The sequence below is a fragment of the Cherax quadricarinatus genome, chromosome 80 (assembly GCF_038502225.1).
Source record: "Cherax quadricarinatus isolate ZL_2023a chromosome 80, ASM3850222v1, whole genome shotgun sequence".
NCBI classification, from domain to species: Eukaryota; Metazoa; Arthropoda; class Malacostraca; order Decapoda; family Parastacidae; genus Cherax; species Cherax quadricarinatus.
The window spans coordinates 15,663,070-15,686,407 of record NC_091371.1 but is presented as its reverse complement, the minus strand read 5'-3'; the positions used below and the strand labels follow the sequence as shown (position 1 = coordinate 15,686,407).

Genomic DNA, 23,338 nt, shown 5'->3' with positions numbered 1-23,338 from the left:
CTGTCTTAAATACCTGTTGTACTAAGGTATTTAAAGCAACAGACCAAGATAAAGAATATGATATTGGTATATAGATTTTAGTGAAGTCTTTGATAGAGTACCACACAGAATATTGTTGAGGAAAGTAGCAGCACATGGAATAGCTTGATAAATTATCTCCTGGATCGAGGCGTCGTTGACAGATACACAACAGAGGTTACAGAAATGAGGAGAAATCAGAGTGGGGATCCATTACCAGTGTTGTTCCACAGGGGTCAGTGTTGGGCCCCTTGTTGTTCATAATATACATAAACGACTTAGATGAGGGAACAGATAGCTATATAAGCGATGACACTAAAATAGGTCGTCAGTTAAATTCTGATGAAGACACCAGAGCGCTACAGGAAGATCTAGATAGGTTGTTCTTGTAGTCGGAGAAGTGACAGATTTAGTTTAATGTAGACAAATGTAAGGTTCTGTACTGGGAAAATAAAATAACTATGGAAGTTATAAACTGAACAATGTAGATCTCAATCACAGTGAAAGAAAGATTTAGGAGTTCTGGTTAACAGTAATCTAAAGCCAAGATAACGGTGCATAAATCTTAGCAATATTAAGAAGTATGAATAATAGAAGTCCTGAGGTTACACTTCAACTTTATATATCCTTGGTAAGACATTGTTCACCTTACACTGCACAGTTCTGATCTTAATATTACAGAATAAACATAAATGTGCTGGAAAACATAAAGAGAAGAATAACAAAGTTGATCCCATGAATCAGAGATGTTTCTTACGCGGACAGACTGAAGACTCTGAATCTGCACTTATTACCTGGAGATTTACCTGGAGAGAGTTCCGGGGGTCAACGCCCCCGCGGCCCAGTCTGTGACCAGGCCTCCTTATTGCAAAAGGCGTTGAATTATGGAGTAATGTGATTAAAGCGTACAAAGGGAAGACAGGAATAAATGAGAGGGATATAACGTGCTAAAAAATATCTAAGACAGGACTCACAGCAGTGAGTTCAAGTTGGAAAAATTTAAGTCTAGAGAGGATATAGGAAAGCACTGGTTTGGTAATAGAGTCGTGGATGAGTGGAGCAAATTCCCGAGTACCGTCATAATAATAATATAATATCTTTATTTACTACCAGTACATGTACAAGGTATACAGACCATAACTGACATCAGTAACATACTACTATATAGAAAGCCGCTTGTTATGCTGAGCATTTCGGCCAAATTAAGTCAGTTTTGTCCCAGGATGCGACCCACACCAGTCCACTAACACCCAGGTACCCATTTTACTGATGGGGAACATAGACAACCGGTGTAAGGAAACACGTCCGATGTTTCCACCCTTCACCACGAATCGAACCCGGACACTCAGCGTGTGAAGCGAGAGCTTTTGCCAAGTCACGGGCCACTGGTAATTGAAGCTAAAACCTTGTGTAGCTTTTAAAACAAATTAGACAAGTACACGAGTGGGTGGGTGTGAATTAACGTAAGAACATAAGAAACGAGCACTATTGCAGGCCTACTGGTCCATACTAGGCAAGTCCTTCTCAAAACCAAACTTCCTAATAAAAATACTTGCCCAACCAGCCTAGGTTGGGCCAGTAAAAACGGAATGTACAAGTCTGAAACATTGACAGAATTAGTGGTCTGGGACCGACTGGTAAATATAAAACACCTGGAAGAAGTATTACCAAGTAAATGTAAATTAAAACACCTGTAAATTGCCAGCAGATGTTTACGTGGAGGCTGGTGGACGAGGCGCTACAGTGCAGCCATCTTAAACACATCTGCGGCGGCCTTGCTCATGTGTCACTCTCTCGCTCTGACTTGCATCTAGATGGTGAATTCCCACACTCGTTTTTATAGTCACTTGTCCCGTTCCTTGCCTCGCCAGTTGGACATGATGGCTGAGACTACCAACACTACCACCATATTTATTAAGTAGAGGATTTTTATGCGGCTTTGAAAGGAAGCCGGTCATTAACTCTTCAGCTCTCCAAAACTGTATACACCCCCCCCCCAAGTTTTTGAGAATACATCTACCTTTCTCTCACTCTCTTCACTTTTCAACCCAAATTTCTCTAATATCTCCTATCCCAACGTTCATTCCCTTTTCCTTTCAGCCTAAATCGGTCAGTGCATCATCTCGACCGGAGAAGGTAGAACTCAGTACGGCTTCGGCCGTGGGAGCCCTTAATTACCCTCAAAACAACATTAATCTTTCCCTATAACAACCTTGATCACAGTGCTCTTGTTCCGAGGAAGTTGAGCTGTCATCCCCTTCCTCATACCAAACTTGATTGCCCTACAGCGTTTAGTACTTCAAAAATATACGTAATAATAATACTTAATAATAATAAATAATAATTAAGATACTACTACTACACTACTGTACTAATAGTGATGATACTAATAATAATAATTATTATTATTATTATTATTATTATTATTATTATTATTATTTTAAATGCTAATGCAGGATGAAAGAAGAGGGGAAGTGGGGGTTAAGCGGAGGGGAAGGAGGGGGGTATGAGGTCCCACCTGTGCCCCCTCCCCTCCCCTCTTCCCCTCCCCTTCCCTCCCCTTCCCTCCCCTTCCCTCCCCTTCCCTCCCCTTCCTCCCCTTCCCTCCCCTTCCCTCCCCTTCCTCCCCTTCCCTCCCCTTCCCTCCCCTTCCTCCCCTTCCTCCCCTCTTCCCCTCCCCTTCCCTCCCCTTCCCTCCCCTTCCTCCCCTCCCCTTCCCTCCCCTTCCCTTTCCTCCCCTTCCCTCCCCTTCCCTCCCCTTCCTCCCCTTCCTCCCCTCTTCCCCTCCCCTTCCCTCCCCTTCCCTCCCCTTCCCTCCCCTTCCCTCCCCTTCCCTCCCCTTCCTCCCCTCCCCTTCCCTCCCCTCCCTTGAAATCTGCTGTAACAAACACACTTTTTTGGGTGTGTCCTTTCCTGTTTTTGTTAGGGTTGTTGTTACTGTTCTTTCTGTTGCTGTGGAGGTGCGCCGCGCTGCGCTCTGGCCGCAGCAACGGTAGTAGCAACGGGAAACGGTAACGGCTACTGTTAACCACCACCATCACAACTACCACCACCACCACCACAACTACCACCACCACCACCACAACTACCACCACCACCACCACAACTACCACCACCACCCACAACTATCACCACCACCACCACCACCACCACCACAACTACCACCACCACCACCCACAACTATCACCACCACCACCACCATAACTACCACCACCATCACAACTACCACCACCACCACCCACAACTATCACCACCACCACCACCATAACTACCACCACCATCACAACTACCACCACCACCACCCACAACTATCACCACCACCACCACCACCACCACCACAACTACCACCACCGCCACCCACAACTACCACCACTATCACCATAACTACCACCACCACCATAACTACCACCACCACCACAACTATCACCACCACCACAAACATAACTACCACCACCACCACCACAACTACCACCACCACCCACAACTATCACCACCACCACCACCATAACTACCACCACCACCACAACTACCACCACCGCCACCCACAACTACCACCACTATCACCATAACTACCACCACCACCACCACCATAACTACCACCACCACCACAACTACCACCACCCACAACTACCACCACCACCACCCACAACTATCACCACCATCAGAACTACCACCACCACCACAACTACCACCACCCACAACTATCACCACCACCACCACCATAACTACCACCACAATTATCACCACCACCACCCACAACTACCACCACCACCATAACTACCACCACCACAACTACCACCACCACCCACAACTACCACCACCATCACCCACAACTATCACCACCACCATTACTACCACCACCACCACCATAACTACCACAACCACAACTACCACCACCACCCACAACTACCACCACCACCACCCACAACTATCACCACCACCACCACCCACAACTATCACCACCACCACCACCCACAACTATCACCACCACCACCATAGCTACTAACACCACCCACAACTACTACCACCACCACCCAAAACTACCACCACCACCCACAACTGTCACCAGCACAACTACCACAAGTATCACCACCACCACAACTACCACCACCACAACTACCACCACCACCACACACAACTGTCACCACCACCACCACAAGTACCACCACCACCACCACAACTACCACCACCACCCACAACTGCCACCACCACCACCGCAACTACCACCACCATCACCACAACTACCACCACCACCACCCACAACTGTCACCACCACCACAAGTACCACCATCACCACCACAACCACCACCACCACAACTACCACTACTACCACCCACAACTGTCACCACCACCACCACAAGTACCACCACCATCACCACAACTACCACCACCACCACCCACAACTATCACCACCACTACCACCCAAAACTGTCACCACCACCACCACAACTACCACCACCACCACCACAACTACCACCACCACCACCCACAACTGTCACCACCACCACAACTACCACCACCACCACCACAACTACCACCACCACCACCCACAACTGTCACCACCACCACCACAACTACCACCATTACCACCCACAACTGTCACCACCACCACCACAAGTACCACCACCATCACCACAACTACCACCACCACCACCCACAACTGTCACCACCACCACCACAACTACCACCACTACCACCCACAACTGTCACCACCACCACCACAAGTACCACCACCATCACCACAACTACCACCACCACCACCCACAACTATCACCACCACCACCACAAGTACCACCACCACAACCACCACCACCCACAACTATCACCACCACCACCACAAGTACCACCACCACAACTACCACCACCCACAACTATCACCACCACCATCACAAGTACCACCACCACAACTACCACCACCCACAACTATCACCACCACAAGTGCCACCACCACAACCACCACCACAACCACCACCACCCACAACTATCACCACCACCACCACAAGTACCACCACCACAACCACCACCACCCACAACTATCACCATCACCACCACAAGTACCACCACCACAACCATTATCCTACCACAACAAAAACCGGTTAATAGGTTGACCGCCTCAGGTCAGAGGTCAGTAGGTTATGACCTGACCTCTGAGGAGGTCAGAAAGTCACGTAACGACGAGTGACCTGACTGTAAAGGTTAATAATAATAATAATAATAATAATAATAATAATAATAATAATAATAATAATAATAATAATAATAATCTTTATTTCAAGTAGATGGTCAGGTAGTCACCTGAGGCATTAATAGATCTAACTTTTAAAACTTTCTGTAAATTCCCAGGTTCTATAAATTCCCAAGTACTGTAAATTCCCAGGTTCTATAAATTCCCAAGTACTGTAAATTCCCAGGTTCTATAAATTCCCAAGTACTGTAAATTCCCAGGTTCTATAAATTCCCAAGTACTGTAAATTCCCAGGTTCTATAAATTCCCAGGTTCTGTTAATTCCCAGACACTCTAAATTCCCAGGTTCTATAAATTCCCAGGTTCTGTTAATTCCCAGACACTCTAAATTCCCAGGTTCTATAAATTCCCAGGTTCTATAAATTCCCAGGTTCTGTTAATTCCCAGACACTCTAAATTCCCAGGTTCTATAAATTCCCAGGTTCTATAAATTCCCAGGTTCTGTTAATTCCCAGACACTCTAAATTCCCAGGTTCTGTAAATTCTCAGGCTATGCAATTTCCCAGGTTTTGTAAATTCCCAGGCTCTATAAATTCCCAGGTACTCTAAATTGGCAGGTTTTGTAAATTCTCAAGCTCTGTAAATTCCCACGTTTTTGTAAATTCCCAGGCTCTGTAAATTCTTAGGTTCTGTAAATTCCTAGGTTCTGTAAATTCCCAGGTACTGTAAATTCCCAGGTACTGTAAATTCCCAGGTACTGTAAATTCCCAGGTACTGTAAATACCCAGGTACTGTAAATTCCCAGGTTCTGTAAATTCCCAGGTACTGTAAATTCCCAGGCTCTGTAAATTCTTAGGTTCTGTAAATTCCCAGGTACTGTAAATTCCCAGGTACTGTAAATTACCAGGCTCTGTATATTCTTAGGTTCTGTAAATTCCCAGGCTCTGTAAATTCTTAGGTTCTGTAAATTCCCAGGTACTGTAAATTACCAGGTTCTGTAAATTCTTAGGTTCTGTAAATTCCCAGGTTCTGTAAATTCCCAGGTTCTGTAAATTCTTAGGTTTTGTAAATTCCCAGGTACTGTAAATTCCCAGGTACTGTAAATTCCCAGGTACTGTAAATTCCCAGGTTCTGTAAATTCCCAGGTACTGTAAATTCCCAGGCTCTGTAAATTCTTAGGTTCTGTAAATTCCCAGGTACTGTAAATTCCCAGGTACTGTAAATTCCCAGGCTCTGTAAATTCTTAGGTTCTGTAAATTCCCAGGCTCTGTAAATTCTTAGGTTCTGTAAATTCCCAGGTACTGTAAATTACCAGGTTCTGTAAATTCTTAGGTTCTGTAAATTCCCAGGTTCTGTAAATTCCCAGGTTCTGTAAATTCTTAGGTTTTGTAAATTCCCAGGTACTGTAAATTCCCAGGTACTGTAAATTCCCAGGTACTGTAAATTCCCAGGTTCTGTAAATTCCCAGGTACTGTAAATTCCCAGGCTCTGTAAATTCTTAGGTTCTGTAAATTCCCAGGTACTGTAAATTCCCAGGTACTGTAAATTCCCAGGCTCTGTAAATTCTTAGGTTCTGTAAATTCCCAGGCTCTGTAAATTCTTAGGTTCTGTAAATTCCCAGGTACTGTAAATTACCAGGTTCTGTAAATTCTTAGGTTCTGTAAATTTCCAGGTTCTGTAAATTCCCAGGTTCTGTAAATTCTTAGGTTTTGTAAATTCCCAGGTACTGTAAATTCCCAGGTACTGTAAATTCCCAGGTACTGTAAATTCCCAGGTACTGTAAATTACCAGGTTCTGTAAATTCTTAGGTTCTGTAAATTCCCAGGTACTGTAATTTCCCAGGTTCTGTAAATTCTTAGGTTTTGTAAATTCCCAGGTACTGTAAATTCCCAGGTTCTGTAAATTCTTAGGTTCTGTAAATTCCCAGGTACTGTAAATTACCAGGTTCTGTAAATTCTTAGGTTCTGTAAATTCCCAGGTACTGTAAATTCCCAGGTTCTGTAAATTCCCAGATTTTATAAATTCCATCATAAGATGGTGTGGAGGGTAGTGGCTAGTTCACTGTACACACCACATACGTCCTGTGACGTACTCTCTCACACCACATACGTCCTGTGACGTACTCTCTCACACCACATACGTCCTGTGACGTACTCTCTCACACCACATACGTCCTGTGACGTACTCTCTCACACAAAATACGTACTCTCTCACACCACATACGTCCTGTGACGTACTCTCTCACACCACATACGTCCTGTGACGTACTCTCTCACACCACATACGTCCTGTGATGTACTCTCTCACACCACATACGTCCTGTGACGTACTCTCTCACACCACATACGTCCTGTGACGTACTCTCTCACACCACATACGTCCTGTGACGTACTCTCTCACACCACATACGTCCTGTGATACCTGTGTGACGTACTCTCTCACACCACATACGTCCTGTGATCCTGTGACGTACTCTCTCACACCACATACGTCCTGTGACGTACTCTCTCACACCACATACGTCCTGTGACGTACTCTCTCACACCACATACGTCCTGTGACGTACTCTCTCACACCACATACGTCCTGTGATGTACTCTCTCACACCACATACGTCCTGTGACGTACTCTCTCACACCACATACGTCCTGTGACGTACTCTCTCACACCACATACGTCCTGTGACGTACTCTCTCACACCACATACGTCCTGTGACGTACTCTCTCACACCACATACGTCCTGTGACGTACTCTCTCACACCACATACGTCCTGTGACGTACTCTCTCACACCACATACGTCCTGTGACGTACTCTCTCACACCACATACGTCCTGTGACGTACTCTCTCACACCACATACGTCCTGTGATGTACTCTCTCACACCACATACGTCCTGTGACGTACTCTCTCACACCACATACGTCCTGTGACGTACTCTCTCACACCACATACGTCCTGTGACGTACTCTCTCACACCACATACGTCCTGTGACGTACTCTCTCACACCACATACGTCCTGTGACTCTCACACCACATACGTACTCTCTCACACCACATACGTCCTGTGACGTACTCTCTCACACCACATACGTCCTGTGATGTACTCTCTCACACCACATACGTCCTGTGACGTACTCTCTCACACCACATACGTCCTGTGATGTACTCTCTCACACCACATACGTCCTGTGATGTACTCTCTCACACCACATACGTCCTGTGACGTACTCTCTCACACCACATACGTCCTGTGACGTACTCTCTCACACCACATACGTCCTGTGATCCTGTGATGTACTCTCTCACACCACATACGTCCTGTGATGTACTCTCTCACACCACATACGTCCTGTGATGTACTCTCTCACACCACATACGTCCTGTGATGTACTCTCTCACACCACATACGTCCTGTGATGTACTCTCTCACACCACATACGTCCTGTGACGTACTCTCTCATTATTATTATTATTATTATTATTATTATTATTATTATTATTATTATTATTATTGGGAAGCGGTAAACCCTTAGAGCCGTAAAATAAACACAAAATAACTATATAATATATATACATATGGAGATAAAAACTTTTCTGAGACTGAGCGAGCGGACTCTTCAGTCCAGTACAGAGAAGAATGGTGAAAGATGGAGAATACTTAAAGGTAATCAGTCCCTGAGTTTGTAGTCTACGTGTTCAGGACTGAGGGACTGATTATCTCAATGTCCTCCTCATGTTCCACCGTTCTTCTCTGTACTGGACTGATGAACCCACTGACTGGTGAAAGGTTTCCACTGTCAGGATTCCCAGAGCTTTCTCAAGTGTCAGTCTGCAACTGTTCTGGTTTAAAAACCATTTAAATTACTAAAGCATCTTGCCCAAATATCTCAAATCATGGAGTATACCTGGAGTATACCTGGATTATACCTGGAGTATACCTGGAGTATACCTGGATTATACCTGGAGTATACCTGGATTATACCTGGAGTATACCTGGATTATACCTGGAGTGTACCTGGATTATACCTGGAGTATACCTGGAGTATACCTGGATTATACCTGGAGTATACCTGGATTATACCTGGATTATACCTGGATTATACCTGGAGTGTACCTGGATTATACCTGGAGTACATCTGGATTATACTTGGAGTATATCTGGATTATACCTGGAGTATATCTGGATTATACCTGGAGTATATCTGGATTATACCTGGAGTATATCTGGAGTATACCTGGATTATACCTGGAGTATATCTGGATTATACCTCGAGTGTACCTGGATTATACCTCGAGTGTACCTGGATTATACCTGGAGTATATCTGGATTATACCTGGAGTATATCTGGATTATACCTGGAGTATATCTGGAGTATACCTGGATTATACCTGGAGTATACCTGGATTATACCTCGAGTGTACCTGGAGTATACCTGGATTATACCTGGAGTATACCTGGATTATACCTCGAGTGTACCTGGATTATACCTGGAGTATATCTGGATTATACCTGGAGTATATCTGGATTATACCTGGAGTATATCTGGAGTATACCTGGATTATACCTGGAGTATACCTGGATTATACCTGGAGTATACCTGGATTATACCTGGAGTGTACCTGGATTATACCTGGAGTATATCTGGAGTATACCTGGATTATACCTGGAGTATACCTGGATTATACCTGGATTATACCTGGATTATACCTGGAGTGTACCTGGATTATACCTGGAGTACATCTGGATTATACTTGGAGTATATCTGGATTATACCTGGAGTATATCTGGATTATACCTGGAGTATATCTGGATTATACCTGGAGTATATCTGGAGTATACCTGGATTATACCTGGAGTATATCTGGATTATACCTCGAGTGTACCTGGATTATACCTCGAGTGTACCTGGATTATACCTGGAGTATATCTGGATTATACCTGGAGTATATCTGGATTATACCTGGAGTATATCTGGAGTATACCTGGATTATACCTGGAGTATACCTGGATTATACCTCGAGTGTACCTGGAGTATACCTGGATTATACCTGGAGTATACCTGGATTATACCTCGAGTGTACCTGGATTATACCTGGAGTATATCTGGATTATACCTGGAGTATATCTGGATTATACCTGGAGTATATCTGGAGTATACCTGGATTATACCTGGAGTATATCTGGATTATACCTGGAGTATATCTGGAGTATACCTGGATTATACCTGGAGTATACCTGGATTATACCTCGAGTGTACCTGGACTGTACCTGCATTATACCTGGAGTATACCTGGATTATACCTGGAGTGTACCTGGAGTATACCTGGAGTGTGTTCCGGGGTCAACGCCCCCCAGGGACGGTCAATTAACTAATATTTTTAAACAATTTACTAATTTTGTTGCATGTCAAATATAATTTATTATATTATTTATAAGATCACAAGTGTAACTAATGTGACAGTTTATTGTGGCGACGTTTTGCTCTCCCAAACAGCCTGATAAACCTCCTGCACAGCGAAATGTTAATAATAATAATAATACTAATAATAATAATGATAATAATAATAATAATAATCTTTATTTCTACAAGTAAATAATGATAATTATTATAATCACAGTATAATAATAATAATAATAATAATAATAATAATAATAATAATAATAATAATAATAATAATAATCTTTTTTTCTACAAGTAAATAATGATAACTATTATAATCACAGTATAATAATAATAATAATAATAATAATAATAATAATAATAATAATAATAATAATAATAATAATAATTATAATAATAGTAATAATAATAATAATTATATCTTCATTTCTACAAATTAATAATAATAATAATAATAATAATATTTATTGCTACCAGTACATGATACAACTTATACAGACCATAGCTGACATCAGTGACATACTACACAGAAAGTCTCTGGTTATGCAGAGCATTTCTATAATATACATATATATATATATATATATATATACATATATATATATATATATATATATATATATATATATATATATATATATATATATACATATATATATATATATATATATATATATATATAGGTAGTAGGTTGGTAGACAGCAACCACCCAGGGAAGTACTACCGTCCTGCCAGATGACTGTGAAACAAAAACCTGTAACTGTTTTGCATGATGGTAGGATTGCTGGTTTCTTTTTCTGTCTCATAAACACGCTAAGATAACAGGGATATCTTGCTACTCCTACTTACACTTTGGTCACACTTCACAGACACGCACATGCATATATATATATATACATACATCTAGGTTTTTCTCCTTTTTCTAAATAGCTCTTGTTCTTTTTTATTTCTTCTATTGTCCATGGGGAAGTGGAAAAGAATCTTTCCTCCGTAAGCCATGCGTGTCGTATGAGGCGACTAAAATGCCGGGAGCAATGGGCTAGTAACCCCTTCTCCTGTATACAATTACTAAAAAAGAGAAGAAGAAAAACTTTATAAAACTGGGTTGCTTAAATGTGCGTGGATGTAGTGCGGATGACAAGAAACAGATGATTGCTGATGTTATGAATGAAAAGAAGTTGGATGTCCTGGCCCTAAGCGAAACAAAACTGAAGGGGGTAGGAGAGTTTCAGTGGGGGGAAATAAATGGGATTAAATCTGGAGTATCTGAGAGAGTTAGAGCAAAGGAAGGGGTAGCAGTAATGTTAAATGATCAGTTATGGAAGGAGAAAAGAGAATATGAATGTGTAAATTCAAGAATTATGTGGATTAAAGTAAAGGTTGGATGCGAGAAGTGGGTCATAATAAGCGTGTATGCACCTGGAGAAGAGAGGAATGCAGAGGAGAGAGAGAGATTTTGGGAGATGTTAAGTGAATGTATAGGAGCCTTTGAACCAAGTGAGAGAGTAATTGTGGTAGGGGACTTGAATGCTAAAGTAGGAGAAACTTTTAGAGAGGGTGTGGTAGGTAAGTTTGGGGTGCCAGGTGTAAATGATAATGGGAGCCCTTTGATTGAACTTTGTATAGAAAGGGGTTTAGTTATAGGTAATACATATTTTAAGAAAAAGAGGATAAATAAGTATACACGATATGATGTAGGGCGAAATGACAGTAGTTTGTTGGATTATGTATTGGTAGATAAAAGACTGTTGAGTAGACTTCAGGATGTACATGTTTATAGAGGGGCCACAGATATATCAGATCACTTTCTAGTTGTAGCTACACTGAGAGTAAAAGGTAGATGGGATACAAGGAGAATAGAAGCATCAGGGAAGAGAGAGGTGAAGGTTTATAAACTAAAAGAGGAGGCAGTTAGGGTAAGATATAAACAGCTATTGGAGGATAGATGGGCTAATGAGAGCATAGGCAATGGGGTCGAAGAGGTATGGGGTAGGTTTAAAAATGTAGTGTTAGAGTGTTCAGCAGAAGTTTGTGGTTACAGGAAAGTGGGTGCAGGAGGGAAGAGGAGCGATTGGTGGAATGATGATGTAAAGAGAGTAGTAAGGGAGAAAAAGTTAGCATATGAGAAGTTTTTACAAAGTAGAAGTGATGCAAGGAGGGAAGAGTATATGGAGAAAAAGAGAGAAGTTAAGAGAGTGGTGAAGCAATGTAAAAAGAGAGCAAATGAGAGAGTGGGTGAGATGTTATCAACAAATTTTGTTGAAAATAAGAAAAAGTTTTGGAGTGAGATTAACAAGTTAAGAAAGCCTAGAGAACAAATGGATTTGTCAGTTAAAAATAGGAGAGGAGAGTTATTAAATGGAGAGTTAGAGGTATTGGGAAGATGGAAGGAATATTTTGAGGAATTGTTAAATGTTGATGAAGATAGGGAAGCTGTGATTTCGTGTATAGGGCAAGGAGGAATAACATCTTGTAGGAGTGAGGAAGAGCCAGTTGTGAGTGTGGGGGAAGTTCGTGAGGCAGTAGGTAAAATGAAAGGGGGTAAGGCAGCCGGGATTGATGGGATAAAGATAGAAATGTTAAAAGCAGGTGGGGATATAGTTTTGGAGTGGTTGGTGCAATTATTTAATAAATGTATGGAAGAGGGTAAGGTACCTAGGGATTGGCAGAGAGCATGCATAGTTCCTTTGTATAAAGGCAAAGGGGATAAAAGAGAGTGCAAAAATTATAGGGGGATAAGTCTGTTGAGTGTACCTGGTAAAGTGTATGGTAGAGTTATAATTGAAAGAATTAAGAGTAAGACGGAGAATAGGATAGCAGATGAACAAGGAGGCTTTAGGAAAGGTAGGGGGTGTGTGGACCAGGTGTTTACAGTGAAACACATAAGTGAACAGTATTTAGATAAGGCTAAAGAGGTCTTTGTGGCATTTATGGATTTGGAAAAGGCGTATGACAGGGTGGATAGGGGGGCAATGTGGCAGATGTTGCAAGTGTATGGTGTAGGAGGTAGGTTATTGAAAGCAGTGAAGAGTTTTTACGAGGATAGTGAGGCTCAAGTTAGAGTATGTAGGAAAGAGGGAAATTTTTTCCCAGTAAAAGTAGGCCTTAGACAAGGATGTGTGATGTCACCGTGGTTGTTTAATATATTTATAGATGGGGTTGTAAGAGAAGTAAATGCGAGGGTCTTGGCAAGAGGCGTGGAGTTAAAAGATAAAGATTCACACACAAAGTGGGAGTTGTCACAGCTGCTCTTTGCTGATGACACTGTGCTCTTGGGAGATTCTGAAGAGAAGTTGCAGAGATTGGTGGATGAATTTGGTAGGGTGTGTAAAAGAAGAAAATTAAAGGTGAATACAGGAAAGAGTAAGGTTATGAGGATAACAAAAAGATTAGGTGATGAAAGATTGAATATCAGATTGGAGGGAGAGAGTATGGAGGAGGTGAACGTATTCAGATATTTGGGAGTGGACGTGTCAGCGGATGGGTCTATGAAAGATGAGGTGAATCATAGAATTGATGAGGGAAAAAGAGTGAGTGGTGCACTTAGGAGTCTGTGGAGACAAAGAACTTTGTCCTTGGAGGCAAAGAGGGGAATGTATGAGAGTATAGTTTTACCAACGCTCTTATATGGGTGTGAAGCGTGGGTGATGAATGTTGCAGCGAGGAGAAGGCTGGAGGCAGTGGAGATGTCATGTCTGAGGGCAATGTGTGGTGTGAATATAATGCAGAGAATTCGTAGTTTGGAAGTTAGGAGGAGGTGCGGGATTACCAAAACTGTTGTCCAGAGGGCTGAGGAAGGGTTGTTGAGGTGGTTCGGACATGTAGAGAGAATGGAGCGAAACAGAATGACTTCAAGAGTGTATCAGTCTGTAGTGGAAGGAAGGCGGGGTAGGGGTCGGCCTAGGAAGGGTTGGAGGGAGGGGGTAAAGGAGGTTTTGTGTGCGAGGGGCTTGGACTTCCAGCAGGCATGCATGAGCGTGTTTGATAGGAGTGAATGGAGACAAATGGTTTTTAATACTTGACGTGCTGTTGGAGTGTGAGCAAAGTAACATTTATGAAGGGATTCAGGGAAACCGGCAGGCCGGACTTGAGTCCTGGAGATGGGAAGTACAGTGCCTGCACTCTGAAGGAGGGGTGTTAATGTTGCAGTTTAAAAACTGTAGTGTAAAGCACCCTTCTGGCAAGACAGTGATGGAGTGAATGATGGTGAAAGTTTTTCTTTTTCGGGCCACCCTGCCTTGGTGGGAATCGGCCGGTGTGATAATAAAAAAAAAAAAAAATAATATTTATATATATATATATATAGGTGTTCGCAATAAAGCTAACAGAATTCTTGGCTTCATATATAGAAGTATAAATAATAGAAGTCCTCAGGTTGTTCTTCAACTCTATATATCCTTGGTTAGGCATCATTTAGACTATGCTGCTCAGTTCTTTTCACCGTATTACAGAATGGATATAAATGTTCTGGAAAACGTACAGAGGAGGATGACAAAGATGATCCCATGTATCAGAAATCTTCCCTATGAGGATAGACTGAGGCCCTGAATCTGCACTCTCTCGAAAGGCGTAGAATTAGGCGGGATATGATCGAGGTGTATAAATGGAAAACAGGAATAAATAAAGGGGATGTAAATAGTGTGCTGAAAATTTCCAGCCAAGACAGGACTCGCAGCAATGGTTTTAAGTTGGAAAAATTCAGATTCAGGAAGGATATAGGAAAGCACTGGTTTGGTAATAGAGTTGTGGATGAGTGGAACAAACTCCCGAGTACAGTTATTGAAGCTAAAACGTTGTGTAGTTTTAAAAATAGGTTAGATAAATACATGAGTGGGTGTGGGTGGGTGTGAGTTGGACCTGACTAGCTTGTACTGTTGGGTCTGGTACAGTGCTCCATCCTTGAGTGGAGGTGACCAGTGGAAACATAAACACATATGCAGTATAATGTGATCCTTTATTGACAACGTTTCACCCACACAGTGGGCTTTTTCAAGTCATACACAGACTGGGTGGGTCATTGGGATAATCCGGGGGGGGGGGAGATGGACCTGCTCCGCATGGGTCAGTAGGCCTGTTGCAGTGTTCCTTCTTTCTTATGTTCTTACGTTCTAGTAATAGAGTTGTGGATGAGTGGAACAAACTCCCGAGTACCGTCATAGAAGCTAAAACCTTGTGTAGCTTTGTAATAATGTTGGTAGAATTACCGACAATATGTTGGGTAGAAGGACACAAGTGCAACTAATGTGACATTTTGTTAGGTAAGACACATATGCAACAGTTAGGTATCTTTATTACGAAACGTTTCGCCTACACAGTAGGCTTCTTCAGTCGAGTACAGAAAAGTTGATAGAAGCAGAAGAGACTTGAAGACGATGTAATCAGTCCATCACCCTTAAAGTTTTGAGGTGGTCAGTCCCTCAGTCTGGAGAAGAGCATTGTTCCATAGTCTGAAACAATATGGAGTTGAAGTGACAGGATGGAGCCTTATATAGCGCTATATAAGGCTCCATCCTGTCACTTCAACTTGAAACTATTGTTGTGAGTCCTGCCTTGATTAGATACTTTTATCACGTTATTTACATTCCCTTTATTTTTTCCTGTTTTCCATTTATACACCTCAATCACGTCATCCCTAATTCTACGCCTTTCTAGACAGTGCAGATTCAGGGTCTCAGTCTATCCTCGTAAGAAAGATTTCTGATACATGGAATCAACTTTGTCATCTTTCTCTGTACGTTTTCCAGTGTATTTAAAACTATTTTGCAATACGGTGACCAAAACTGTGCAGTATAATCTTAATGAGGCCTAACCAAAGATATATAGAGTTGAAGAACAACCCGAGGACTCCTATTATTTATACTTCTTGATATGAAGCCAAGGATTCTGTTCGCTGTATTGCGAACACTTATGCACTGTTGTCTTGGTTTAGGATTACTGCTAACCAGAACTCCTAAATCTTTGTCGCAATCCGTGATATTGAGATCTACAATATTTAGTGAATGAAATTGTCCAAGCTGAGGTCAGGAACATAGACTTTGTTGTACTTATTAAGGTAATTCCATAATGTATTGAAATTGAGTGATTAATGATCGCTTTCCCCAAGTTCATTATTAACTTCAAGATTATTACTGATTCCTTTTTGGCAAGAACCAAGTCCAGTAGGTTATTTCCTCTAGTTTGTTCTGTCACAAACTGTTTTAAAAAGCAATCCTGGATCGTATCAAGAAAGTCTATAAACTCAAGATTTTCTGTCAAATTGCTCCAGTCAGTTTGTCTAAAGATAAAATCTCCCATCAACCTAACAATTCTGTATCTAGATGCCGTGTGAATTCCGTCTCATAGAAGTTTACTGCGCTCCCTCTCAAGGTTTGGAGGCCTGTAAATTACACTCAAGATTAGTTTTTCACGACACGACCTTCGAGAAACTAGCCAAATCAATTCAGTGGCCGACTTTTCTAATTTAATATCTCGTCTAATACAATTCACATTATCTCTGACGTTCATCGCCACTCCACCACCTTTCCTGTTGACCCTATGAGTGTGGAATAGTTTATATCCTCGTATGTGGCATTCAGAAGGCATTTCTCTATCTTTAAGGTTGAACCAGGTCTCTTTCATAGCAATAATATCTAAACTACCTCCATATTAAATTAATCTTAGCTCATCTATCCTATTTCTTACACTCCTACTATTAGTACAGTAAATCTTAAGGGAGCTAGTGACTCGCTGCCCTCTACTGTCTCTCTTCGTTGGCATTGCATCTCTACTGTCTCTCTTCGTTGGCATTGCATCTCTACTGTCTCTCTTCGTTGGCATTGCATTTATTAGTAACTTTATGATGAATGATATATTTTAAACATATCCCTGAGGTATCCTGGTAATATCTTCTGTTTTCAACCCTGTGTTTCCCACACACACCCATACCTCTATCTTTCACAAGTGTAAAGTCCTGGACAAGTCAGTAACGGCCCTATCGATCGAGTTGGCTAACACTACCACTCCTGCCCCAGAGAGATGTACCCCATTCCTGGGATACATATCATGTTTACCATAGAAATTGTCCCAGTTGTCAAGAAATGGGGTTTGCAAGTTATAACATAACATTAACTTTCCCTTGATCTATCAGACGTATTTATTAAACCTATTTTTCCATATAATGACATATATGGTTAGAGCAAAGCCAGGAGCAGCGCTGGTATACAATACCAAGAAAATTGAGGGTTTGAAGAGGCCGCTGGTGGGCGAAACGTCTTTAAATAAAGATGCCCAGGGGCTGAGGATGTGTCTAATTGCTCAGCCTTATAGTAAAGAATATTTGTACTTTTTCCAAATCTTTCAGTGTCTTTCTGTCACGCAGGACTAAACTCTTGCATGGAAAGCTATCAGCGATTTATACGATTCTCATGCATCATCGTAGCAATGCTGACATTGTTATATATATATCATTTTAGTATTAATGTTCATAGAATTATCGACAATATGTTGGATAAAGGGACATAAGTGCAACTAATGTATCATTTTATTGTGGCAATGTTTTATTTTAGCAATATTGTTGTTTTCTCTCATTTTATAAGTCCTCTGAAAAGTATAATTTTTCACTGATGCGATTGACAAGCATTGAAAAATAAAATAGCAGATACTAAGAAGGTCTTTCCACGAACTGTTCAATTTTTGAGGGTCGTTTTCAATAGCATTTTCGAAAAAAAATGCTCTGTACAGTGTAGAGGAGTTTGATAAGAGAACTAATTGCACATCATTGAAATAATGCTAGAGTATTTGCAACATAGACATGCTTTCTGTTGCTGTTCTGAAAGCGTTGCAAATGGATAGCCTAGGATGATATCTTGTGGGCAAAATGTCGTTGCTTCTACAAGGCCGATGAAGACTTGCGTGCTGAACTCTGTAACGCAAGTGGTTTCAAAGTCAACTGTTCTTTTAAGCTATAACGTTTATCAATTTAGAATCTGCGTGTCACGTTCTTTTCTGCAGTGACCGAGAAACATTATGAGTGGAACACATACACGGGTTGTGTGTGCAACATTTTATTGGTGTGCCTTCTAAATCCATCCTTTATCTGACTTCGACTGCCTAAATCCATCCTTTATCTGACTTCGACTAACTAAATTAATCCTGTCTCTGACTTCGACTAACTAAATTAATCCTGTCTCTGACTTTAACTGCCTCCAACCATTTTTTCCCCGATTTCTGGACAAGATAGAGGATAGTGCAAGATTTACCACTAGCTGGGTCCTACACAGATGACAGCAAGGAAATGAGTGAGCTACTCAAGTCCCAATATGACTCAATTTTTAGCAAGCCGCTAACCAGACTGAGAGTCGAAGATCAAAATGAATTTTTTATGAGAGAGCCACAGAATTTGGTTAACACAAGCCTATCTGATGTTATCCTGACGCCAAATGACTTCGAACAGGCGATAAATGACATGCCCATGCACTCTGCCCCAGGGCCAAACTCATGGAACTCCGTGTTCATCAAGAACTGCAAGAAGCCCCTATCACGAGCTTTTACCAACCTATGGAGAGGGAGCATGGACACGGGGGTCGTCCCACAGTTACTAAAAACAACAGACATAGCCCCACTCCACAAAGGGGGCAGTAAAGCAACAGCAAAGAACTACAGACCGATAGCACTAACATCCCATATCATAAAAATCTTTGAAAGGGTCCTAAGAAGCAAGATCACCACCCATCTAGAAACCCATCAGTTACACAACCCAGGGCAACATGGGTTTAGAGCAGGTCGCTCCTGTCTGTCTCAACTATTGGATCACTACGACAAGGTCCTAGATGCACTAGAAGACAAAAAGAATGCAGATGTAATATATACAGACTTTGCAAAAGCCTTCGACAAGTGTGACCATGGCGTAATAGCGCACAAAATGCGTGCTAAAGGAATAACAGGAAAAGTCGGTCGATGGATCTATAACTTCCTCACTAACAGAACACAGAGAGTAGTCGTCAACAGAGTAAAGTCCGAGGCAGCTACGGTGAAAAGCTCTGTTCCACAAGGCACAGTACTCGCTCCCATCTTGTTTCTCATCCTCATATCTGACATAGACAAGGATGTCAGCCACAGTACCGTGTCTTCCTTTGCAGATGACACCCGAATCTGCATGACAGTGTCTTCCATTGCAGACACTGCAAGGCTCCAGGCGGACATCAACCAAATCTTTCAATGGGCTGCAGAAAACAATATGAAGTTCAACGATGAGAAATTTATTACTCCGATATGGTAAACACGAGGAATCAAAACTTCATCAGAGTACAAAACAAATTCCGGCCACAAAATAGAGCGAAAAACCAACGTCAAAGACCTGGGAGTGATCATGTCGGAGGATCTCACCTTCAAGGACCATAACATTGTATCAGTCGCAGCTGCTAGAAAAATGACAGGATGGATAATGAGAACCTTCAAAACTAGGGATGCCAAGCCCATGATGACACTCTTCAGGTCACTTGTTCTATCTAGGCTGGAATATTGCTGCATACTAACAACACCTTTCAAGGCAGGTGAAATTGCTGACCTAGAAAATGTACAGAGAACCTTCACAGCGCGCATAACGGAGATAAAACACCTCAATTACTGGGAGCGCTTGAAGTTCCTGAACCTGTACTCCCTGGAACGCAGGCGGGAGAGATACATCATTATATACACCTGGAAAATCCTAGAGGGGCTAGTACCTAACTTGCACACGAAAATCACTCACAACGAAAGCAAAAGACTTGGCAGACGATGCAACATCCCCCCAATGAAAAGCAGGGGTATCACTAGCACGTTAAGAGACAATACAATAAGTGTCAGGGGCCCGAGACTGTTCATCTACCTCCCAGCATACATAAGGGGGATTACCAATAGACCCCTGGCAGTCTTCAAGCTGGCACTGGACAAGCACCTAAAGTCGGTACCTGACCAGCCGGGCTGTGGCTCGTACGTTGGATTGCGTGCAGCCAGCAGTAACAGCCTGGTTGATCAGGCTCTGATCCACCAGGAGGCCTGGTCACAGACCGGGCCTCGGGGGCGTTGACCCCCGGAACTCTCTCCAGGTAAACTCCAGGTAAGATCCGACTCCTGAAAAACCTCTCTTGAAGGGAGGTGCATACATGAAGGGGTTTTGGGCCCAAAGATTTGGCTCGTGGCTCAAGTGGCAGTGCATCGGCTCGCATCTGAAGGACCCGGGTTTGATTTCCAGCTCAAGTGGAAATGTTGGGCATATTTCCTTATACCTGCATTCTCCCTAGCAGTAAGTAGGTACCTGGGTGTTAGGTGACTGTTGTGGGTCGCATCCTGGGGAAAAGGACGAAAAAACTTTCACGGGAAATAAACCAAGCATAGTAGTTTCATTGGGTTACCCTGGGGTAGTAACTCTCCTCATCTCTGTATACCCTGTAGGCACGTTGTACCCTACTACCCTGCAATTCTCACCAGAGAGATGTACACGGCCACTGTTCTTAAGGTTCGCCTACTGACTTTGCTCTGTTGGTCGGGTCATTAAGACTGCATATCACCAGTACACCACCAGTCAAGAATACTACACGAGGGTCATTAAGACTGCATATCACCAGTACACCACCAGTCAAGAATACTACACGAGGGTCATTAAGACTGCATATCACCAGTACACCACCAGTCAAGAATACTACACGAGGGTCATTAAGACTGCATATCACCAGTACACCACCAGTCAAGAATACTACACGAGGGTCATTAAGACTGCATATCACCAGTACACCACCAGTCAAGAATACTACACGAGGGTCATTAAGACTGCATATCACCAGTACACCACCAGTCAAGAATACTACACGAGGGTCATTAAGACTGCATATCACCAGTACACCACCAGTCAAGAATACTACACGAGGGTCATTAAGACTGCATATCACCAGTACACCACCAGTCAAGAATACTACACGAGGGTCATTAAGACTGCATATCACCAGTACACCACCAGTCAAGAATACTACACGAGGGTCATTAAGACTGCATATCACCAGTACACCACAAGTCAAGAATACTACACGAGGGTCATTAAGACTGCATATCACCAGTACACCACCAGTCAAGAATACTACACGAGGGTCATTAAGACTGCATATCACCAGTACACAACCAGTCAAGAATATTTAAATCCCTAGAAATTGGAATTAAAGGCAAATCAATATATAAAACAAAGACTGACGTACACATTTCTGTGTACATATTTCCCGTAGCTCTGTCTTCGGTTGACTGACGGCTGTTAGACCACGAGACGGGCAACCATAAGCACTTTCAGACTGTTACTCTTTTTAAAGACCATCAGTCATCATTAATTCCCTTACTAAACCTCCTTTATCCAACCTTTCTTCCTACAGATACTGCATGACCCTTACCAAAGAATATTCTAGAAGTGAAGTTCACTGAGAGTTAAAGCTAGTGCTTAGAGATATCTAACTTTATGGAAGTTTTTTAATGGTAAATAAAGTATGCACCAATAAAATGATTCATAAAAAAGTAATCCTGGAGGTAATAAAGTAATATAAACTTTCATTCTGCCAATAAATGTTACAGCAAGTCTGGCGCTTACTAGTGTACAAATCTTGGGTTGCAAAAATATTTTTGCAAACGAGTGGAATGCAAAAAAAAAAAATACAAGGAACAATAGTGGGTGTACCTTACCGTGAGAGAAAGAGAGAGAGAGAGAGAGAGAGAGAGAGAGAGAGAGAGAGAGAGAGAGGGAGAGAGAGAGAGAGAGAGAGAGAGAGAGAGAGAGGGAGAGAGAGAGATACGAGGAGGTCCATCTACAGCACCTCAGTTCACAGGTCTCAGCAGCACACTGGCGGGTGGCCACCAGCAGCTCTGGTCTCTGACACCAACACTTCTACAGTGGCGGGGGCGGGTCTAGCCGCCTCCATGTTGTGACTGGCTGTGCATGAGGGAGGTGGGGGAATGGAGGAGGAGGGAGGGAGAGAGTGATAGGGGAGAGGGAGAGAGAGAGAGGGGAGGGGGAAAGAGAGAGAGGGGTGCGTGTGTTGATGTTGCTGAGAATAACGTGCTTTACGAAGGAAATGTGCGGCGTATATTCATCTGGTCTCTCTCTCTCTCTCTCTCTCTCTCTCTCTCTCTCTCTCTCTCTCTCTCTCTCTCTCTCTCTCTCTGTCTCTCTCTCTCTCTCTCTCTCTCTCTCTCTCTCTCTCATAAGCAACGAGAGGGTACAGAGAAGAGCTACCATGCTAGTACCATCACTGGAGAGGGTACAGACAAGAGCTACCATGCTAGTACCATCACTGGAGAGGGTACAGAGAAGAGCTACCATGCTAGTACCATCACTGGAGAGGGTACAGAGAAGAGCTACCATGCTAGTACCATCACTGGAGAGGGTACAGAGAAGAGCTACCATGCTAGTACCATCACTGGAGAGGGTACAGAGAAGAGCTACCATGCTAGTACCATCACTGGAGAGGGTACAGAGAAGAGCTACCATGCTAGTACCATCACTGGAGAGGGTACAGAGAAGAGCTACCATGCTAGTACCATCACTGGAGAGGGTACAGACAAGAGCTACCATGCTAGTACCATCACTGGAGAGGGTACAGAGAAGAGCTACCATGCTAGTACCATCACTGGAGAGGGTACAGAGAAGAGCTACCATGCTAGTACCATCACTGGAGAGGGTACAGAGAAGAGCTACCATGCTAGTACCATCACTGGAGAGGGTACAGAGAAGAGCTA

The 23,338-nt window shown here is 42.7% G+C and overlaps 1 protein-coding gene across 2 annotated transcripts in view; it reads right to left on the bottom strand.

The window, feature by feature from the left end:
• LOC128702400 (insulin-like receptor) overlaps positions 1–22,474 on the bottom strand; it is a 191,010-nt gene extending 168,536 nt beyond the window's left edge. For both annotated transcript variants that reach the window (XM_070102173.1, XM_070102175.1), the window contains exon 1: positions 22,417–22,474. The gene's annotated coding sequence lies outside the window, so the exon portion shown is untranslated. The remainder of the gene's footprint in view (positions 1–22,416) is intronic.
• Positions 22,475–23,338: the final 864 nt, after the last annotated feature.